A 23,476-nucleotide genomic window follows, 5' to 3' on the forward strand; every position below is an offset into this window, starting at 1 on the left:
TGCAACTGCACATTCAGGAGGGCTACAGCTCTGTAGCGGAACAGGTAGCAGATCCTGGGCTTAAAATCCCACAAAGAGTAGCAGTAGGTGTGATGAAACATGTCTGATGTATTAAAAAGGTCCCAAGTTCAAATCCCTGCCCCAACATCTCTAGGTAGGGCAGTGAAAGACCCCTGTCTGAAACTCCAAAAAGCTGTTGCTGGAGAGGCAGCACTGAGCAAGATGGACCAGTGGTCTGACCTGTTATACAAGGCAGCTTCCTCATCCCTGCCATCTCCAGTGCAAGGGATAAGATAGATGCTAATGAGGAGAGATCTCTTCCTGACCCCCTCAAAAGTCACTGACAGAGTAGGTGATGCTAAGCAATCTATAGCCCAAAGGCCTGAATCACTATAAGGAAGCTTCATATGTTCATATCTATGCAAATTCCGCAAACACAACTAGTATTATGAATAAGATTAAATGGAAACAACATCATAAAAAAAGAAATGCTGGGAGGATATTGCCAGAAAAGCCACATGGGACTAATAATACTCTGAAGAAGGGAAAATAAAACATACAGGGTCATACATACCCAGAGAGGACCCACTGAAATCAATTGACCTAAGTAATTTAAGTCTATTTATTTCAGTGGGTCTATTTGGTGAATTACTTATTTGAATACCATCCACAGTTTGTTACGATGAAATTCCTACTGAACTGAGGAAATTGTGCTTAAAACCATTAGCCTGAAAGACGCTTGAATTGAGGTAACTCAGCTCAAACACTGTAGCTGAGTGGCAGAACATTTGCTTTGGACACAGAAGCCCAAGGTTTAACCCCCAATACTCCCAGGTAGGGCTAGGAGAGGCCCAGGCCTGAACCCTGGAGAGCCACTGCCAGTCAGTGCAGGTAGTACTGAGCCAGGGACAGTTTAAGGCGGCTTCCTATGTTCCTAACTCAAAACCAAACAAATTTCCAGCTTTGCCAAGAAAGAAACGGCCACAGGATGCCAGGAAATGCAATAGCTTGTGCATCAAATGCCATGCTTGTTAAATACTTCCTCTCTGTGTGCAGTAATTATTGCAATAAAGGCAAATCACATAAAAATGTCACAGGCGTAACACTGCCACCTTATTTTCCTTACAGGGTTTATTTTGCCTTCTCTGCTTTCCCCCTCCCTGCTGAAGGTTCTCTGACGGGAAATCAACTTAACTAAAAATGGTATAAACGCAGAAAGGGAAGCCATATGGAGATCCATATGCTTTGGCAATGAATCCATATTGGAGACTGCCCTGGGATGTGAAAGCAATAAAAGCTGACTGTGACAAAATCCCACTCCAACAGACTCTGGTGGCTTAAGAGGTCTCCCATAGTTAGGCTTTAAGAAGTTCCAACAAGTGGCACTCATATCAGCCCCTGTGCTTGTCATCACACCCGTTGCCCTAAGCATAATGCTGTACCTAACACCTGGCACAGTCCTCTTGCCAGCTCCCATTCACACCTTGAAGCTCCTAATCTGGCCACTTCATCTATTCAACAACAAGAATAAGTTTTACTTACTCCCTGATGAGGAACAATGAGTACATGGCTGGTACCCCCTTTTACACCAAAGCAACATGATTTCCCCTGGACAGGCCTAGTCTATATTTGCGGCAGAATGAACTGGTGGACTAGACTCTACCACTTAAAGCTGCAGTTGGGAGTGGCCATTTTATATGCCTCCTTTGTTGTCCTGCAGAGAGGCCTCTTTAGCTCCGTGTTTCTTTAGCTCAGTCTGCTCTACAATGCTTCACTTGCTTGCGCTTTCTCTCTCTCTCTCTCTCTCTCTCTCTCTCTCTCTCTCTCTCTCTCTCTCCCTCCTCCGAGTTGCTTCCTTCCTTGCTCCGTGAAGGAGCACCAATTCTCCTTCCCTGCCCCCCCTCTCTCTGTGTGTGTGTGTGTGTGTGTTTGTGTGGCTTGCAAGTTGCTTTAGAATAAAGGGGGGGGAATACCCAGTGTTTGTTGTGTGTGCCTTTCTTTGGGGCAGAAGAAGAGTTTGGATTTGATATCCCACTTTATCACTACCCTAAGGAGTCTCAAAGCGGCTCACAATCTCCTTTCCCTTCCTCCCCCACAACAAATACTCTGTGAGGTGAGTGAGGCTGAGAGACTTCAGAGAAGTGTGACTGGCCCAAGGTCACCCAGCAGCTGCATGTGGAGGAGCGGAGACGCGAACCCGGTTCACCAGATTACGAGTCCACCGCTCTTAACCACTACACCACACCAGCCCATGGGTTTCTTATTAACCCAGCCTACGCTGTCAGTCCCATGTTAACTCTGCCAGTCTTCAGCTCCCTCCTCCCCAGTCACAAGCAGGAGGGAAATACACCCTTGAGATGTTTGTTGGCTTGCAAGTTGCTTCAGAGTAATAGGGGGGGACCCACCCTGCCTTTGAGTATCTTCTGTGTCTCCCCCCCCCCCACCTCATTATGTTCCCCATTTTCTCCTATAAGGCTATGCCAAGGGTGGACATTGACGAATGCCTCCAGATGTGGTGGAGGGCACATGAGGCATCCTGCCCAATGTTGAAGGTGCTTGCAAAGAAGGAACAAGTGTGCCGTCTGAAATCACGGCTGGCAATGTTCTTCAAATACAAAGAGCATCTCTATTGCCAGAGAATGCCAAAATGCAAAAAACAAATTTCATTTAATTTTTTTGTTCTGTAAAATTTTATCCATTCTTTCTGGTTTGGCCTGGTTTATAAAAGAAATGCAAATTTTCCTGGCAATAAAAATATAAATGTTGTTCATATTTTGTTCTGTTAAAATTTATCCATTCCATTATTTTTTATTTTGGCCTGGTTTAGAAAAGAAAATTAACAAACAATCAAATAATTGGTGTTGTGTGATGTATACATTCAACGGAAACTCAACAGTGAATTATATTTGCATAGCTAAGTATGACACTGAATTTTTTTCTTGTATAGTAATGTAATTACATTTTTAGGGAACCTTTGATATCTATGCTACTAATTACTTTTACAGCTTTAATTCTAAAGAAAATGTCCTGTAATTGGTACAATAGTACTATAACATAACAGTTGTAACAATATGTTAAGTAAAAATATGTCAGTTTTAGAGTTAGACCCATAAGTAGTAGCAGTTGCCAGGACATTACCATGTTCACCTCTGCATAGCTCCAGCCTTACTTCAGATATTGTGATATACTGAAATATCAGAATGTTTAACTGGTGATATATCATGATATTGAAAACCAGGTATTGCCCAGCCCTCAACAGACCCTACTTCATAAAGAAAAACAAAATAAAATAAAAAGCAACAAAGAGCACTGCCTCCATTATATTCATCTTAATGATATGGGTTGAAGGGTCTCTTAGCTGTGTCCTAGTCTCTCATATAGAATCACAGAACTGTAGAGTTGGAAGGGACCACAAGGATAATCAAGTCCACAGTATTAATTTTTAAGCACCCTTTATTCCTCACATTTATTGTATTTTTGTCCTGTTTTTCCTTAGTGACAATGGTTCATTCCAAACATAAACTTCCATTTTACTAGTGAGAAGGTACACTTCATTAATAGAGGATGGCTTGATGTATCTGGCACCTGTTGACTCGTATGAAGGTTGCAAATTCCTGGATTGCTGAAGGTGGTTGGTTTCTTAAAAATATCTCCAGGAAAGTGAAATTAAATTCTGCTGCACCTAGCCTGGAGCTCTTAAAAAAAGAAGATGCTATCATAATATGCAGAAGCAGGAAGCACAATGGAAATAATGGGGGCATGGGGGAGCGAATACTTTCCATGCTGAATTTTCCATTTTTAACTCTGAAATTCACATTGTAAAACTTGATGTTCAGTTTTGGGGGCTAATTTGTGTTTGTGACACCAGCTCAGGGTGGGGGTGAGCAGCTGCCTTGGATTAAGTTAGTCAAGACTCCGGGATTGAAGCCCTGGTATTAGACTACTGCAATATGTTGTACATGAGCCTGCCTTTGAAGATAGCTTAGGAACAGCAGTTAGTCCAAAATGCAGCTGTGATACTATGAAGTAGGGTGGTTTAGGCCTGGGCTTCACCAACTGCAAAAACTGCAAAAGCTCCACGGCAAAGTGCTGATTTTTCACTTTTGATGCTCTTCAGGCTTGGAACCATGAGACCCAGAGGACCACTGGTCCCCACAGGTGTCTGCCCACAGTTGAAGGTCTTCAGCAGAGGCCCTTATTCAGGTGCCCCCAACATCAGAAGCATGGCAGGTCACTGCAGAAAAAAGAGCTCTGCAGTCGCATGCTGAATGTGGAGTGCTTTTTCCAGGGAGGCTCCCCTGGCACCTACCTTGATGTCATTTCATTTATTTTCCCAGGCTTCTGTAAACTGATTGTAGACAGCTTGGTATTTGCTTTTGAATCTGCTAGACAATGTGTTTATAATTATATTTTACATTCTGGCATTGTAATGTTTTAAATTTTGTTTGTAGTTTTAAATATGCTTCATTGTGATTTGTAAGTTTTTGGTTTGTTTTTTTTGTAAGTTACCCCCTCCCGGAGGACTGTTGAAGGGTGGGGTATGAAATAAAACTTGTGTTCATACCAGGGCAGGGCAGCTTTCAAGCTGGAAGCAAGACAGGCCCGGGAATCAGTACAAAAGCTTATTTTGAGCTTTAAATATAAGCCTCTATTTTCTTATAATGTGACACGAGCAGACACGGTGTGAAACAATAAAATTAGAGCGATATATTCAAATACACCCACCCCACTCAGCCATGAAGCTCTATGGCTGATCTTGGGCTAGTCACAAGCTCTCAGCCTCACCTACTTCAAAGAGTGTTTGAGAATTTAAATGACAGAGGACCACATCCACAGGTTTCAGTTGCTTAGAGAAAAGGTAGGACACAAATGTACATAATAGATATTCATTTTTTTAAATGTTTAAAAAAAACCTATCAAATTTTAGTACATTTGGATATACACATTTTGTTGGTTCTTAGTTTAAATATCAACTATACTTTGAAGTTAGGAACCCCATGCCCATTGCCTTGTCTGTTGATTTTTGCCTTCAAAGCAGTCCAGAAAAGAGGCTTTCATCCATAGAATACAATCAATCAGAACTTTCATTGTACAAATTCTGCTAAATTAATGGAGTTTAACAAGACGACATCCACATTCTTGCACAACTCACATGCATTTCTCAAAATTAGCTTTAGGTAGATTGTGCCAAAATTAGTTTACTTTAATTCCACACCAGGAAAAACCAACAGAGGCCACAATAGGCACACATCCAGCTTTTAAAACATGAATTCCTTTTTGTGCATCTCACTTTAATCCAAAATAGACATTTAACAAGAACCTTTTCACAGCTCGGAAACTTCCAAGCCATGCTCTGTCTTAGATCCTGAAGCTTTTATCAGTGTTAAGGAAAAATCACAGAGAACAGAATGAAGGGCAAAAGTTGCCTTCCTAATAACCTAAACCAGATATCCATTTCTACCGTACGGTTAAGTGCAAAGAACTAAAGCATATTTTGCCGGGAAGGGGGGGAGAAACAAAAATGAAAGATAAAAAAAATATGTAAGAGCTGAAGTTGCTCGACATCCTATAGCTTAATAAGGGGGATGATTAAGAAGACAGCATGTTAATTTTCTAGCACTAGAAAAAAAGATTTATAACAATTATATTTATTAATTTCACCTTGACAGTAATGTACCAATTAAAAGGAAAATTAATTACACACCTTACAATTGCATAGTTGAAAGTCAAAAACTTACTAGACAAGTTAATCCTAAATTAACACAGTAAAAGGGGGGGGGGGAGAGGTAAAGAATTCTTGCAAATGATAAATGAGGATAAACATTTGCAAAATGGACTGCTCAGAATTAAGAACCTGCAGGAGGGGAGGGGGGGCTCCTATACTACAGAGGGTCTTTTCCGTGGTAGCACCCAAGGACTGCAGAAAACTGGTAGAAAACGAACACCAGAAAGCAGCATTGATTCAGCTCTAGTTCAAAGCTTGCAAGGCGTCCATAGTCATAATCACCGGTGCTTGACTTTGAGTTGTAGTGATTGTGATTTTATTTTATGATTGCTTCCTAAAACCTGAATTTTCCTACTGCTAATCATTCCTGAAATAGAAACATGGTACCTGCATATTCTTTTTGGGCAGTTTTTTCACCACTGCCATGATCCAAAATTCTCCAAACACCATCGACTGTTTCTTGATATGTACATTCAAATACCTCGTTGCTAGTGAAATCGAAAAGGGCAAATGTTCACCCTGTTACTACTTCACCCATGGAAGTATAAAGAAAGGGATGTGATCATTGTTGCCATTTGAAGATTCCTCCAGCTGCTGAGGAAGTCCAGTGTTTAAGGATGACAAATGATGTGCAAAGGTTAGGCGGGGTAATCTCAAATCTGTCCATATGAGCTTTAGAACGAACAGGCATGCAAATTTAATGTGAAGAGCCTCTAACCCAAGCAAGGGCAGATATACCTGCAGGCAATTTGGTTTAGTTCCAAAATGCGGAAATTCAATTGTCAAGCAGGCCTTAAGGACATCTGATAAACTTTTCCTTTTAAAGCAAAATGATTTCAGGAAACCGCAGCTCCGCAGAATACAAAAAAGAAAAGGAAAAATCTTGTTCCCAATCTCCAGGGTGTTTGAAGGAAACTCCAGAACAGGAATTAATTGGCAAGAAAAGATGCCGGTATTTGTAGCTGCTTCCATGAGAGCACACAAACACTCCTTCCAAGGCACCCTACTTGCAGATACAGAAGGCAGAATCACACAAGCATTTTTAGATACTTCAAGCTAATGTACAGAACATCCTCATTACTGCCAGCATCCAATGTCTTGAGGTAAGGGCATGGACAATTTATCCACAAGTTATACCAGGAAAAGGACTCTTCATACTCCTCAACGAGAGAGGAGGCACACCTAAGCTTCACAAGATGATTGTGTCCTTCCATGTGCACCACATTCCAGTGTGACAGCTCATCCTCAGATACCTTCCCTATAAAGAGTGGTGTGAAACAGGGCTGTGTTCTCGCCCCAACTCTCTTTGGCGTATTCTTCTCTCTGGTGCTCTCCTATGCCTTCACTGTGTAGTTTCACTCAAGGAGCGGCAGGGGTCTGTTCAACTTGGCATGTCTCTGTTGTTGTTGTTTAGTCATTTAGTCATGTCCGACTCTTTGTGACCCCATGGACCAGAGAACGCCTCTGTCTTCCACTGCCTCCCGCAGTTTGGTCAAACTCATGCTGGTAGCTTCAAAAACACCATCCAACCATCTCGTCCTCTTTCGTCTCCTTCTCCTTGTGCCCTCCATCTTTCCCAACATCAGGGTCTTCTCCAGGGAGTATTCTCTTCTCATGAGGTGGCCAAAGTACTGGAGCCTCAGCTTCACGATCTGTCCTCCCAGTGAGCACTCAGGGCTGATTTCCTTCAGAATGGATAGGTTTGATCTTCTTGCAGTCCATGGGACTCTCAAGAGTCTCCTCCAGCACCAGAATCCAAAAGCATCAATTATTCAGCGATCAGCCTTCTTTATGGTCCAGCTCTCACTTCCATACATCACTACTGGGAAAACCATAGCTTTCACTATACAGACCTTTGTTGGCAAGGTGATGTCTCTACTTCTCAAGATGCTGTCTAGGCCTGTCATTGCCCTTCTCCCAAGAAGCAGGCGTCTTTTAATTTCGTGGCTGCTGTCACCATCTGCAGTGATCATGAAGCCCAAGAAAGTAAAGTCTCTCACTGCCTCCATTTCTTCCCCTTCTATTTGCCAGGAGGTGATGGGACCAGTGGCCATGATCTTCGTTTTTTTGATGTTGAGCTTCAGACCATATTTTGCGCTCTCCTCTTTCACCCTCATTAAAAGGTTCTTTGATTCCTCCTCACTTTCTGCCATCCAGGTTGTGTCATCTGCATATCTGAGGTTGTTGATATTTCTTCCGGCAATCTTAATTCCGGCTAGGGATTCATCCAGCCCAGCCTTTCTCATGATGAATTCTGCATATAAGTTAAATAAGCAGGGAGACAAAATACAGCCTTGTCGTACTCCTTTCCCAATTTTGAACCAATCAGTTGTTCCATATCCAGTTCTAACTGTAGCTTCTTGTCCCACATAGAGATTTCTCAGGAGACAGATGAGGTGATCAGGTACTCCCATTTCTTTAAGAACTTGCCATAGTTTGCCATGGTCGACACAGTCAAAGGCTTTTGCATAGTCAATGAAGCAGAAGTAGATGTCTTTCTGGAACTCTCCACCTGGAACATGATCCACCTGGAGGAGGAACCGGCAAGCCACTCCAGTATCCCTGCCAAGAAAACTCCATGGACAAAGACAACAGGCATGTCTCTACCCCAACACAAAACTGTGGCAGGCCCTTATCTGGGAGATGCTGTTTACAGATGACACAATCTTGACAGCTCACGCCGAGGAAGCTCTACAGAGACTCACCAGCTGTTTTGCCCAAACCTGCAGGGAGTTTGGTTTTACGATCAACCTGATGAAGACCAACACCAGCATGGGCGACCAGACGCTTGGACAAACGTATTGGCAAGGCAGCCACGGCAATGGCTCGCATCTCCAAAAGAGTATGGGAGAATGTGATGCTAAGGTTGAATACCAAGCTGAAGGTCTACCAGGCTTGCATGCGGACCACTCTGCTTTATGCAAGTGAGTTGTGGGCAACTTACAACCACCAGTAGTGACGCCTCACTGCCTGCCACATATGCTGTGTCAGGAAGAGTCTGAGCATCACATGGCAGGACAGAGTCTCAAACAAAGATGTGCTTTCCCAAGCCCACATTCCCAGCATGTTTGCACACCTGTCTCAGTGACGTCTACACTGGCTTGGTCATGTCCAAAGAATGGAAGATGGCAGGATCCCCCTGGACATCTCTAAGGGGAGCTAGCTTCAGGCACCAAGCACATTGGCAGACCAACTCTGCGTTACAAAGATGTCTGCAAATGTGATATGAAGGCTGACAACATCAACCCCGCCATGTGGGAATCCCTTGCAGATAACCACAGTGCTTGGAGACAGACAGTCAGGTTGTGTATCCATAGCAGTGACTAGAAGAGGAATGTCCACTGGGAGGAGCACACAGAGAAGAAATGCCCTGGTGCATCTACAACAGCACAACCAGACACCTTCATCTGCCCCAGCCGCAACAAGACATGTCTCTCCCATATCAGTCCCTACAGCCACAGCTGGAGCTGTAACTCTCTAACAGTTTGACTTCACTCCCGAGACAGACAGGTGCCAACCAATACCAAGAAGGATTTTGGTTCAAAGACTCCTTGCTCCTAAGCACACCCCATTGCTGCCATAAACTAAGAATGAATAAAATTGCCATTTTCCTAATCAAAAACAGTCAGAAACCAGTAGGGGAGCATTTCAGTCTCCCAGAATATTCAACAGGCCTTCAATTCATTATACTCCAGGCAATATTTTCAAATGGCGAATCAAGTGTAAAACTCATTAGCAAATCTGACACTGTGGAACTTTTTGTCAACAAATCCTGAGAATGGCTAGCTGACTACAGGAAGTCCCTCTTGAGGTGCTTATTGATCTTGCTATGTCTATTTATCATCCCTGCCACTAGATGGGAGGGAACAGAGTTAAATTCATTCTGAGTTGGTCTCATACCGATGTTGATTTGACCTTTTCTTCACCTGTTGTCTCATAATACTGTGACACATACCTGTTCTTGTACTGCTTGACCTTTACACTTCCTTTTCTTGAAAAATAAAATCCTTGACACAAACCATTTTCTTCTATGTACAATGGATATAGAAATGTACTGAGCTGACTACTTTTACAAAGTGTGCATAGGTGAAATCACTCAAGGATATCTTTCTGTGAGAGACAGACAGACAGACAGACAGAGAAGAGAGGCAGAGAGACGAAAATTCCAAGAATAGAGTTAAAAGCCAGCAGAGAAAACAGCTCTGAACCCTTGATTAAGGTTTGCATTTAACTATCAGCCCCCATAAAAAATATCCAGCTGATGAGTAGCCTTTTGGCCACACAGAGAGCTGTTATTTTCCATCCACTTTAATAATCAAAGAGTTCGGATTTGCTCCTAATGCGACATTGATGAACGGGAATGATGCAACCGTTGACAATGATGAACCAGAAAGACGGGCTCAGGCTTGATTAAAATTAGCCCTTTTTTTCTTTGCTTTTTACTGTGGAAGGCTACAAAAAGGAGGAGAGAGGAACTTAGCCTTCAAGCTTAAAATCTATTTCTGTTGCAGATGAAAGCAGAGCATTTACTAGCCACAGGACAAGGAAGGCAATTAAGCCATTTGTGTGTGTATATATATTACCCACTGTAAACACCTGCAAGACATCTGCATTATGCTCTTTTCTATCAAAAAACCACCAGCAAAGTTGCATGAGGTTCCCCAGCTATATGAACAGCTATATGAATTATCCTGCTCATGTACAGTTCACTCTGTCTTGAATAAAAGCACCATGTTCCCTTTTATCACAATCAATTTATGAATTCAGATGCACATCCCCTAATAGCACACAGAATGACAAAATCATGACAGACAAACCTTCTGTCTCTTTCCGTCCTTACCTCTTCCAATCATGATGACCCCCACTGTTCTCTGTTGTTGCTACTGGTCTTCAGAACCCCACCCAGCCATTGGGTGTCTTTATGACACTGCCCAAGGGAAGCCAGACTGGGGCTCGCCTCCTGAGCAATCTGATTCATACTCTTCTAGAGGCTGGGCTTTGCTGCCCTACTCTCCAACCATCCTCTTTTGACCACATATATGAGACATACTGCGTTTAGGGAAATAAGGAATTGCTAGTGAGATCAGGATAAGCAAGATTGCACCGAAATCTTGGCAGGCAGGAATCGAAAGAAAGCTTCAACTGGTCAAACCCAAGTCTTCTTTGTTTGGCGCGAAGGAAGAAGTTAGTAGGGCCAGGCCGGTGCCAGCATCAACCACACCACAAAGCAGACCTGAAATAGGTCTATCCTTGCAGTCTGCTGCTGGAGGTGGGAGCTTCAGCTGAACTCTGACATACAGCAAGGAAGAGGTTCCCTCCCCTGCACTGAGTAGAGAGTAAAGCCAAGCACCATAGCCTTCACAGTTAGCCAGCCCATATCTTGCCCAGGACACATCTTGAGGTTGCACACTCCAATTCCCTTCTGTGCCTAAGGAGGGCTCCAGGGCCTGAGTGAAACAGTCCTGATTACCTTTAGGCTGTAGCCTCCTGCCTCAAGAACCCCAGTTCAAACACTGAAAGTTCCTGACAGTGGCGAGAAGGGAGAAGAGTGCTGAATTATTTATTTTATTTATTTCCATACCATCAGATCATGAAATTTCAAGGTAGTGCACACTGCTAAAACAGAAAACACTTAAATTAAAACAACAACAACAATTAGTTTAGAAACACAGGTCATCATTAAGGTGGCTGGCTAATCAAAAATTAAACAGCTGTGAAGGCCTGTCTGCACACACACAAAGAGAAGTCTTCAAGGGACACCTGAAAGTCAAATGTGAGGATGTCTGCTGAATCTCTGCTGGAAGAGTGTTCCACAGCATGGGAGCAGCAACATGAAACACTCGGCTTATAGTTCGCCCAAAACCTATGCAAGGTACTGGAAAAGCTTAGCTTATTTTGCAATCAGCCTATTTCATGTCAAGTAACTGCATATGTTTTAACCGCCTAAATTTCCTCCATCCCTCCTGCCATGTACACAGGCATGTCAATTCACACAGGTGCCCACACGTTTTGCAACCTGTGCAGTCAGAGCATTCAGTAGCTGTCAATATTTCAGGATCTCTGAGGAAAACGCTGAGAGCACTGGAGGCACGAGTATAATTATTTTGTTCACTAGAGACAATAATTGGCTGGTTCAGAAGTAATGAGATAATTCAAATGTAAATTCATTTTTAAGCAGGAATATTAATAATGGCTAATCTAGAAAATTATATTGCAAACAAAAGAATATTTTGTTTATAAAAGGGGATAAGCAAAAATAGAAGGTTAGGGTCGTTCCAACTAATTTGCGAATGGGAGGTAAATTCAAGATGCCTTGTCTCACAGTCAGAGAAACGAAATGGGTTAACCACTAGTGAAAAGGGAACCTCTAAGTCAAGGGTGGCAAATGTAGGTTAAGCACACCTGGAGTTTGGGTGCGGTGTTCCAACAAAGTCAGCTACCTAGAAATGAGAGTTAAGAACTTGGGAGTAGATGCAGTTAAGCAATGCCTGCTGTGCCATATATGTTCACATAGTACAGGAGAAAGCCTAGTAACTAATCCAGGTGAGAAGTGTCTTTGTATTGTGTCTATCATTTAGATTTCTTGGAACTGAATGTCAAACAGGTGAGACTTGGAACAAATATTGCCATGCCTTTAGGTGGTGATCTATGTGAAAAAATAAGGAGATTGCACTGGCATCCTCATCTCACACTTGCTCATCCACTCAGCCATCGGTTAGCAGTAGAGCAACATTTCCTTAAAAATCCCTATCATTTGGTGGGTATTTTGCTGGATAAACATTAATACAGCAAAGGCAATTCAGGGTCCACACCTAAGAACAAAGATATGGCCAGTGGGCACTGAAGTTGTATGAAGTTCTCAGAAGTTATTTCTGGGTACAGATTCCTCCCCCATTCCACACCACTGCTTAGAACCCCCAATCCTGAAACCAAATCCTGAAACTTTTTAAAGGAAAAAGGCTGAAATGATTGTTTAATAGCACTCAATCAATCAATACATGGCGGCTAAGCAAACATGAACAATCTTATCCCCAAACAGATAGGTAGCCGTGTTGGTCTGCCATAGTCAAAACAAAACAAATTCCTTCCAGTAGCACCTTAAAGACCAACTAAGTCAGTTCTTGGTATGAGCTTTCGTGTGCATGCGCACTTCTTCAGATACACATGTATATCTTCTTCAGATACACATGTACAAGAACTGACTTAGTTGGTCTTTAAGGTGCTACTGGAAGGAATTTGTTTTGTCTTATCCCCAAAGTAATTTGGTGAAGTTACAGACTTCACAAAACACAGGTTTTTTATAGCAGGCCTCTAAAATAAGTGATTAAAATGAAATGGAAGGGTGTGCTTCTCCTCTTGAAAGGCATACCTCAGTTCTGTGTTGAAGATGACAAAGGCAGCAGCTCACAGAGCAAGGTTATATCTGCCTCTCTTTGAATACAGTGGCATTTAGCAGAAAAAGTGGAGAAGTATTAGTCCATGTAAAGTTGTTTTTATTTACCATTTGAAGTCTCAGCGGTACATAATTAGAAGATGTTCAAAAGGACAAATGAGAAGTAGCCACAGAATGGGTGAAGGTTGCATATTATTATTTTTAATTTAAAAAAACCCAAGAATATTAAGGTGCCTTAAAAGCTCCTCTCATCCATCACCCTGCCATTTAACCTCCACTAATTATACTTCAGCCATCCCTGATGTACGCTTACCTAATCCATGATCAATTCCATCAGCTTCTTTGGGAATTGCTTCCATTAGCCAGCTATTCCTTACAGGTAAGGTTTTCTTTCAAGCTTTATTCCCTGATTGCACTCACATATCCTTTCTCTGGCAAAGCTTGCAGATTCAGGCTGAGCTCACACAAGCGATCACTTGGTGCAATGCATCTTTCCCCAAAGACCATGCTGGCTCTGGCTGAGGGGGGTTGCCTCCCAAACATCTGGGGGGCATCAGGTTGGGGAAGGCTGGTGTAACAGAAGACAGCCAACTGCCTTGCCACCCATTGTGAGGGAACAGTACGATACAGAAAGAGACCGTGGTGATTATGAAGAAAAGTAGAAAATTCATAATAATAAATTTTATTTATATCCTGCCCTCCCCAGCCGAAGCCGGGCTCAGGGCGGCTAACAACAATAAAATAATACAACATTCTAAAATCATTTCATTAAAATTAATTCAACTCAAATTGATGGCAACCATTAGACTAAAGTTCTGTGAAGATTACCAAAGGAGGGAGTCAGGCTGTGCCTGGTGGAACAGCTCTGACAGTCTGAAGGGAGTTCAGGGTTTATTGCTCATGGAAAATGGGATATGGCAGAGAATAAGCTTTCCATGTATTTAAATGGCACTTTTTTTTAAAATCTAGTCCATTCAACTAAAACTGGTCTGTGAAAGAGCTCGCATTTTCTGAGACTTTGGACAGCCACAGACAGCTGAAATAGGCAACACTGGGCTAGGTGGCTTGCCTCAAGAGCGTCATCTATGTTTCCTCATGTGCACAGCCATAAAGCAATTAATTTTTTAAGAAGCAGAGAAGTAAAAATAAGAGAGCATGCCATAGCATTAAGGGTAAATCTAGCAGGGTCAAAAGCTTGTTGAAATACAACTGTCCTTACAGCTCAGCTAAGAATCTGTAGTGGTCATTTGAAGCTTTCAGGGGACGGAGTTCCATAGCTTGGAGGCCATTGCTGAAAATACCTTTTCCCATCTCTTTCTGACTTCTGATTGTGGAGGGACATGAAGCAAAGTCTTGAATATTTCATTACGCTTGATATATTCAGAGGACTTCTGGCTGTGCTGAGGAACAACTGCTTCATAACCAGATGCAATAGATGCGCCTACAGCAGCCAACCCCAAGACAACTCACAAAGCTACAATCTAAGGCTTCATTTCTTTAAATTTCTTCACCCAATAGCCTTGGATTTCTTGTTCATGTATCTGCTACCTCTTTCCTCTAACTGTAGATCACAAGAGTTAAGCAGGAGATAACAGCTTAACCTTAAAACCTTGGAACCTCCTTATGATTTCTACACATACCACCCACAGACAGACACATGAAGGAGCAAGTCCAAAGCCCAAAGTGTAGAACTTAGCCCCATTAGCCCCTTCCCAAAAGTGAAGCCTATGCAGATACTCTTTGTCAAGAGTCATTTTCCTCCACTGCCAGCAGAACAAGCAGAACTGTATCTTGATTTAAGTTAAGGCAGAAATCAATAAGAGAGCCTTGACACTCAAATGTACTCTCAGTACTGGAACAAGCACTTATCATTCTTTCTCAAGGACAGCTTCAACAGCCAGCAGCTTCTGCTATAAAAAGCCTCCATTAGCTTGTTCAGAAGGTATGTAAAATGCTGCACTTTTAGATGGTGAGAAATGTCATGCTGGGTCAAGACCAAAAGGTCCACCTGGTCCGGAATTATGTTGTCTCCAGTAGGGGCTAGCCAGGTGCTCCTCGGAAGCTCTCAAAGCGGGGCACAACCTGACTTTCCCCCCTTCCAAAAGATGGAGAATCCATTTAAATCAGCCTTATGGCAGTCACTGATAGAACTAACCTGCCCATGAATGACAAAACTTTTTATGAAAGGGTAATCTGAGGTAATAGCTATCATTACATCCTGTGGCAATTAATTCTGGAACTTGAGATGGGGCATCCAAAACCACACACAATATTTCTAATTATGGGTATACTGGATTTATAATGGTATTAGAGTACTTTCCTCTTATATTTTCCTCCCAACACTGAATTTGCCCTTTTACATTGCCACAGAATACTGAGCTAAGGTTTCCAGTGAGCTTTCTACTATGTTCACAACAACAAGCCTTGCCTGGATGGTCAAAGCCAATTTAGAGCTCATCGACAGGTACATTAAGATGAGATTGCTTTGCTCCCAAAGTGCTCCACTCCTGCTTTTACATTACATTTAATATTGCTTGTGCTTTTTTAAATGTACATTTTAAGGTTATGGAAGAGATGCAGTGAAGGAGGGAGGAGGCAAACGCAGGAGGAGGAAATAAATAATCACACAAAAGGTTTTGTTTCACTGTTGAATTATATGGACCAGTAAATCCATGCCCACAGCCCTACTCATAAGCCAAATTCTGTCTCATTTCCCAGCTGGTATGCCTTCGCCTAACCTCCATCTCAACCTATTTACTAGATATTGTGCATATTTTCTTGGGCTTGGGTGCTGTTTGGGATTTTTTGGTGGGGGATTGTTGTTGTTGTTGTTGTTGTTGTTGTTGTTGTTGATACAGTAGTACCTCTTGTTAGGTAACCCTCTGGTTACGTAAACTTCGGGATGTGAAAGCGGCAAACCCGGAAGTATTTTACTGGGTTTTGTCACGTGCGCAGAAGCAGTCCTCAGGTTGTGGAAACCTCGGGATCCGACCAGACCTCCAGAACGGATCCTGTCCACAACCAGAGGTACCACTGTATTTGTTTTAGATCTTCCTGTGATTTATGTGGAAATTGTTCAGCTTGGTTGTGTGTTTTTTAACATTTTATTCATTGTTCATTACTACTTCCGTTGTGTTGTAGCCATGTAATATTTCCATGTTGTAAGCCACTTTGAGCATGGTTTGAATTGTGAAACACAAATAAAGTTATGAATACTCCCCTTTTCCCTTTTCCTGTTTGTGTCCCTTTCTGCACCAAGAGTCAATTACTAAGCCTAAGGGTTATGGCTGTGGAAAAGCAAGGATGTTACCCCCTCTACTTCCTGGCTCTGTCTACATTTAGTAAAACGGAAACAAAGTGGAAACATTTCCCCCTGAACCAAGACTGCCACCAAGGCTAATTAATAAGTTGGGCCTGCCTACATTATGTTCTGGGTGTTCATGAACAGCAGTGCCTGCTCCCAGTGCCTGCCTAAATATAGGGGCCAGAGCATTAACCTTTCTCATGCTCTCCACACCCTGCTCACTCCCCAATCCCTCCACTCCCTCAGCTTAGCACAGGATCTTGTTCATTTGCAGTGAACAGAGCTGCACAAATTTGACCGGGGATGATTCTGGCTGGTTCCCTTGGTAACACTAGAAAGCAAGCAGACAAGTGCTATCAGAGGAACACTGCACAACCTTAGGCACCCTGGCAGGCAATTAATGCCCAAGATTTCAGCATCTAACCGTGTTAGGCTGTGCTAGCACTTTCGGCTGCAGCTGCTGGGGCACAACAGGAAGCAGGGCAGCAGCAAACACTTTACGTTTAACAACACAAGAGTCAGTGTTTACACCAGATCCACTGGATTCTCTCAGTCTGCCCTCAGGATCCCGAGCTCAAATGTATGCCAGTGTCAAAGTGACAGCGAAATAACAACAACAACAACAACAACAACAACAACAACAACAACAACCATAATAAATGCACCCTCACTATTGTACAGAACTCCTGGATAGTTACTAATGAGTGCATGTTCTCCAACACATCTGCACATTCCTGAGTAGTATTTTTCTGCTTAAAACCACACACACAAACACAGAGGGGTGGGAGAGACTCTTAAGGAATCCCTGCTTGTTCTAAGATTTCATGCAAAAATTTGTACATTCATGAAACTGGGGGAAACAGATGATTCAGTTTCAGAGCTGGCAGAGTGAAGGCACAGTCAAGGAGACGCTTGAAAGGCAGCCAGCAGATTGGAACCAAGCAGAGCCACCGCCTGGCATAGCAAGGCAAGGCAGATAAGGGGTGGGCAGGAAAGCAAATAAACAAAGCCAGCATATAATTAATCAGGCCAGCAGCCTGGTCTTTATGGTGAGGAATGGAATGAACTATCCTGGCATAGCTGTCTGACGGGATTCTTAAAAAGCAATGCCCCCACACTGCAACATTTTGGTGCAAGCTTACCTGTTTAATTGCTACCAACATACCGGTAACTCTGATGAGAGCTCCCTAGGGAGCTGTCCTTGGTGCTGAACCTCAGCTATCCACCTCAGCTATCCTCCCTTCCTCTGCTCCTCCCCTCTAAGGCACTAGAAAAGAGCTTCCCAAACTTTTCATGTTTGTGACACACTTTTTAGACATGCATCATTTCGCGACACAGTGATTCAGTTTTACTAGCAAACTGGAGATTAAACTAACCCCTTTCCAGCCCTGGGAGATGCACCACACAACACACCTGCACACTGAAGCCGACACACTAACGTGTCACAACACACAGCTTGGAAAGCTCCGCACTAGAACAAGAGAAAAGGAAAGAACTCATTCACCCAGAAACAGTATTAGAATTCCTCAAAGAAAGACCAGCGAAGTCCATAATGCACGAGACACTGAATGCTTGTGGATTTTAGCTGTGTTTACTGATGTTGGCAGCTATATAAAGACCTCTGCTAGTCATCTGTGGTACATTTGACACTCAAAAAGGAAGGCAACCTGTGACTTCCAGCCTTCAGAAGTGTTCCCTGCCTCCCCGCCTGGAGGCTATTCTTTCTTGCCACTAAAAGGTAGATAGCTATTTAATGACAAGAGTAGGCAACCATTAACTCTCTATTACACCTTTATTTGGCTGGACTCTGAAGAGCTTAAAACGTTGAGCCTGTAACATAATTCATTTGCAGAACTCCACAGCTAATTTATTATTTATTATGTTTTAAACAGGATCTCCAAGCCCCAAAATTAGTTGCTTTAATTTTGCCAGCACTCCTCTCCACCACATTGCCTTTCTAAAAGTCTGTTATTAAAGCCCAATGAAGACAATCAAACCCATAATTTCAACTCCACACACTTTTATTTAAAAGTATCTGAATTTGCTTAGCCACTAACATTTGCACCCAATGCCTTATTATGAGGAATAGGGGGAAAGTCCTGGAACACTCTCCCTGCATGTAATTCAATCTCATGGAAGTTTGGCAATGTGCTGCCAGGAGTTCAGGAAGCACTCTGCATAGCATTCAGCTGGTGGGAGCATAACTGAATGACCTCCAAGAAAACATGTGCATACACAGGTATCAGAATTTGGTTCTATCTTGGAGCTGGATTTGGGTAACTCTGGCATAAAGTACAGAGGTGTTAGTGTTTGCAGAGTGTGTACAGTTTCATGAGGGTAACGTTTTGACAGCTGGACTGAATCCAAAGGATCAGGCTGCATGTTACGTGCCTCTTTTTTCTGTCAAATTACTGATTTGTAAAGTATTGCACTTGGGCAAAAAAAATGAGAGGCACAAATACAAGATGGGTGACACCTGGCTTGAGAGCAGTACATGTGAAAAGGATCTAGGAGTCTTGGTTGACCACAAACTTGACATGAGCCAACAGTGTGACGCGGCAGCTAAAAAAGCCAATGCAATTCTGGGCTGCATCAATAGGAGTATAGCATCTAGATCAAGGGAGCTAATAGTGCCAATGTATTCTGCTCTGGTCAGACCTCACCTGGAGTACTGTGTCCAGTTCTGGGCACCACAGTTCAAGAAGGACACTGACAAACTGGAACGTGTCCAGAGGAGGGCAACCAAAATGGTCAAAGGCCTGGAAACGATGCCTTATGAGGAACGGCTAAGGGAGCGGGGCATGTTTAGCCTGGAGAAGAGGAGGTTAAGGGGTGATATGATAGCCATGTTCAAATATATAAAAGGATGTCACATAGAGGAGGGAGAAAGGTTGTTTTCTGCTGCTCCAGAGAAGCGGACACGGAGCAATGGATCCAAACTACAAGAAAGAAGATTCCACCTAAACATTAGGAAGAACTTCCTGACAGTAAGAGCTGTTTGACAGTGGAATTTGCTGCCAAGGAGTGTGGTGGAGTCTCCTTCTTTGGAGGTCTTGAAGCAGAGGCTTGACAACCATATGTCAGGAGTGCTCTGATGGTGTTTCCTGCTTGGCAGGGGGTTGGACTCAATGGCCCTTGTGGTCTCTTCCAACTCTATGATTCTATGATTCTATGATGAAGTCAGATTTCCTCATTTTCCACAATCCACTCTGCTGCCACTAGCAACAGAGGAAGGTAAGAGCACTGAAACCCAACAGCACTCAAGCAGCTGGGAGTCCCGCTCAGATCCCCCATATAGCTTATGAGAATTTAACAAACACTGTCTATGATTCCTCAAACGTACTGTTCTCTACCTCAGCTGTAAGGACTTGAAACTTACTTTTAAAACTAAGAAACCAGGAAGCAGAGTATATATACAGTGTGTACAAAATTCAGAATATTGCTCATCATGGCAAAATCGTTTTCTGCTTACTGCACAGGAGTCTTTGGTGCATCTGCTTTCTGTCTGCACTGCAGTGCTGCCTCAGTTGCATATGGTTATTTTGGAAGGTGAAGAAGAGTTTGGAAGAAGAGTTTGGACTTGATATCCCGCTTTATCACTACCCAAAGAAGTCTCAAAGCATTCTCCTTTCCCTTCCTCCCCCACAACAAACACTGTGAGGTGAGTGGGGCTGAGAGACTTCAGAGAAGTGTGACTAGCCCAAGGTCACCCGGCAGCTGCATGTGGAGGAGCAAGGAAGCGAACCCAGTTCACCAGATTATGAGTCCACCGCTCTTAACCACTATACCACACTGGCTCTCACCACACTGGAGGAAGAAGGTTTAGCAGGTGGATTGTTGAGCTAGACGGCCTTTTAGTTCCAGCAATCCTATATTCTGATTTCTAGTAATATGCTTTTAATAGCATAACTGCTTATTTCTCAGGACTGGGAGCTATGTTATCCCAAACTTAAAGACCATGTAGTTAGGACAGCTGGAATTATGCAGTAAACTTTAACTAGAGAATCAGTGGAGTTTAGGTGGGCCAATGTAGGATTCATTGGCAGTTAAATTAATCTTGCATATAGCGATCTTTGTATGTAATGGCTACTTTACCACTTTGAGTTTTTTTCTAGAATAATGCAGTATATAAATTGTATGGAATAAATAAATTTTCATATTGTCCCTTCTCCAAGATTCATTTATGTATAATGTGCTTTTGATTTATCCCTGATACTTCTATGTTTTTATGGAAACTAAGCCTTATGACAGTGGAAAACAGGAGTGCCTGGCGTGCTCTGGTCTATGGGGTCACGAAGAGTCGGACACGACTAAACGACTAAACAACAACAAGCCTTATGAGGAACAATTGAAGGAGTTGGGTATGTTTAGCCTGGGAAAGAGGAGACTGAGAGGAGATCTTCAATATCTAAAGGGCAATCACATGGAGATGGAGCAAGCTTGCTTTCTCCTGCTTCAGAGTCTAGGATACACACCAATGGATTCAGATGACAAGAAAGGAGATTCCAACTAAACATCAGGAAGAATTTGCTGATAGTAAGAGCTGTCCAATAGTGGAACAGATTCCCTCAGAATTGAACTAGATGACTCTTGGGGTCCATTCCAACTCTATAAACTGAAATTTATTTACTGTCTTCTGAGGGTATATTTAAAACACACATTACCAAACAGATTATAACCTCCCAGGTCCTGTTTGCCTCAATGGGCAAGAGGGTGGTGACCAAATTAAAAACCTCGTTTTCACAAGAATTCCAGGTAACTGCTTACTAATGAACCCACTGAGCCTCTTAACTATTGGGCACACTGACAGATGCAAAAAGCCTCCTGAGTTTTACTGTCCTATTTACTAGTCTACCACCAAATGAAAAATGCATCTTTAAATCTAGGGAAGAGGCCCTCCAAAAATACTTCCATATTCATTAAACACAGAGAAAGTGTCATTTTGTTACAGTTGCTGACATGTATTTGTTGCGACAAACATGCAGCTTTTACACTAGGGAGACTCTACAGTAGCTGAGGATGACAATTAAGTCAAATACAACTGCTTGATCATGGCAATTAAAACTCCCAGAGAGGAACACGGGAAGCAATCCAAGCTCCTAATCACTTACAATAGTTTTGATATCATTTTAGAAATTCCAAGCTTCAGACCATCAAGTCTTTATTATAATATTGTCATGCAATTAGCCCAGAATTCAGAAACATTAACGAGTGTTTAAGCTGCTCCCCTTACACAAGGGGAAGCACAACTAGCACTAGTAACAGCCCTTGCAAGTCACTCAGAATAAATAGTCATAAGCAGGGTTAGTGGAAGGAGTTTTACAGAAACATGTTGTGCCACCATGTGACATTTTTTTCAAACAGCAAAAATGACTGGCTTGGATAGGAAATGAGGCAGAGAGTTTTCCCCAGTTGACTCTATTAGGGGCAGCTCAGCTGGTTAGAGCTGGTGATGGTAACACCAAGGTTGTAGGTTCAATCCCCATATGGGACAGCTGAATATTCCTGCATAGCAAGGGGTTGGACTAGATGGTCCATTCCAGCTCCACTATTCTATGGTTCTATGGTTCCTGGGGGGAAATTGTGGGGAACCTGTGAGAAGATGGAGTAGATAGTTTGTGGAGCATTTTTTGAAACCAGAAAGCAAAAGCAAAGTCCACACCACCACCACCTTGAGATTCCACAAGAGCTAGGGGTCTTTTTACAAAGACTGTGGGATTGTGTTGTGGGTAAGATCTGAATGGGCCTTGGACTGACACACTCATTTTCCAGCTACTTTCACTGCAGAAAAAAGTTCTCAGCCGAACCAAGAGATCCTGCACTCAAACATATGCAGGCATGAGACAATTCCTACTAATTGAAGACCCACAACCCAAGCACCTTGAGGGACAAGACTAAAAAGGAGAAAGCAAAGCAGGAAGGAGAGAAGTGATGCATTGGTAATATATGTATTAATGGGAAGGAAGGGCTGGAGGCAAAGAGCAGGAGAGTCATAAATCAGCCAGCATGAATACAAACTCAAGAGTCTGAGCAGCAGTCGCCACATGGTCTGTTAGAGGCTCTGTCTGTCTAGGACAAGCTCAACAGCATCGGCACTAATATCTGTATCCTATGACTGGCCACTTGTGACCAAAGAAAGGGCTTGCCACAGTTGCTGCTATGCAGAGTGCTTGCTGGATTTGACTCAGGAAGCAAATCAAAAGGCATTGAGTTCAAACGGCCCAGTTACCTTGGCAAGCTTTCCAGCTCTCAAGACCAGCTGGAAAAACAAACTATGAAGGTTATGGAGATTATGTGTGTGTGTTTCTACATTATTAGAAGTAGTAGTAGTAGTATTAATTGAATTTTTATATACCGCCCTAAACCCGGAGGTCTCAAGGCAGTTCACAGAACAATATAACACTAAATAACATAACATAAATATAACACTAAATATAACAATATAACACTAAATAACATAACATAAATGCTGCTTTTCATTCCAACCAACAAGGTGCCGCCTTGTGCATGAAGTATCCTAGCCTCTGTCTTTATAAATCTGTTCGTTTCCTGGTTTCCTGACTGTGGTTTTTCTAACTGTGCAATCCTAACCATGTCTACTCAGGAGTAAGTCCTATTAAATCCACTGGGGCTTACTTCCAGGTAAGTGAGCTTCGAATTGCAGCCTTAGTCAGGATAACGGAAAATCAATTCACACAAACGCCAAAGGACAGGAACATGGATAAACTCCAGAGGTGGTGCATGGCAAGTCCTTGAGGTTAATTAAGAAAAATTAAATCCCACGAGGCCAGAAGGCCAAGGACGTGTTTCAAATCACAACATGAGGCATGACAGAGATAAGAACAGAATGGTGCAGTGAGGGGAATATCTTCATTTTTCTATACTTGAGTGAAATGGAAGGTCTAACATTCAACTCCGGGGGAGTTGCTACACACACCTCAAAATGCTTTGAGAGCATTAAAAAGGCAAAAACAACCAATGAATGGTGAATATTTCAAATCAGTTTCAATAGGAGCACCTTTTAGCCACAGCATGATAGCAATGAAAAAGTTTG

The 23,476-nt window shown here is 42.7% G+C and overlaps 1 protein-coding gene across 1 annotated transcript in view; it reads right to left on the minus strand.

Annotated features, from left to right (window-relative positions):
• Positions 1-23,476, minus strand: part of EXOC4 (exocyst complex component 4) — a 361,468-nt gene that overhangs the window by 209,116 nt on the left and 128,876 nt on the right. The window lies entirely within an intron of this gene.

Source organism: Podarcis erhardii (assembly GCF_964252035.2).
Source record: "Podarcis erhardii genome assembly, chromosome: 10".
NCBI classification, from domain to species: Eukaryota; Metazoa; Chordata; class Lepidosauria; order Squamata; family Lacertidae; genus Podarcis; species Podarcis erhardii.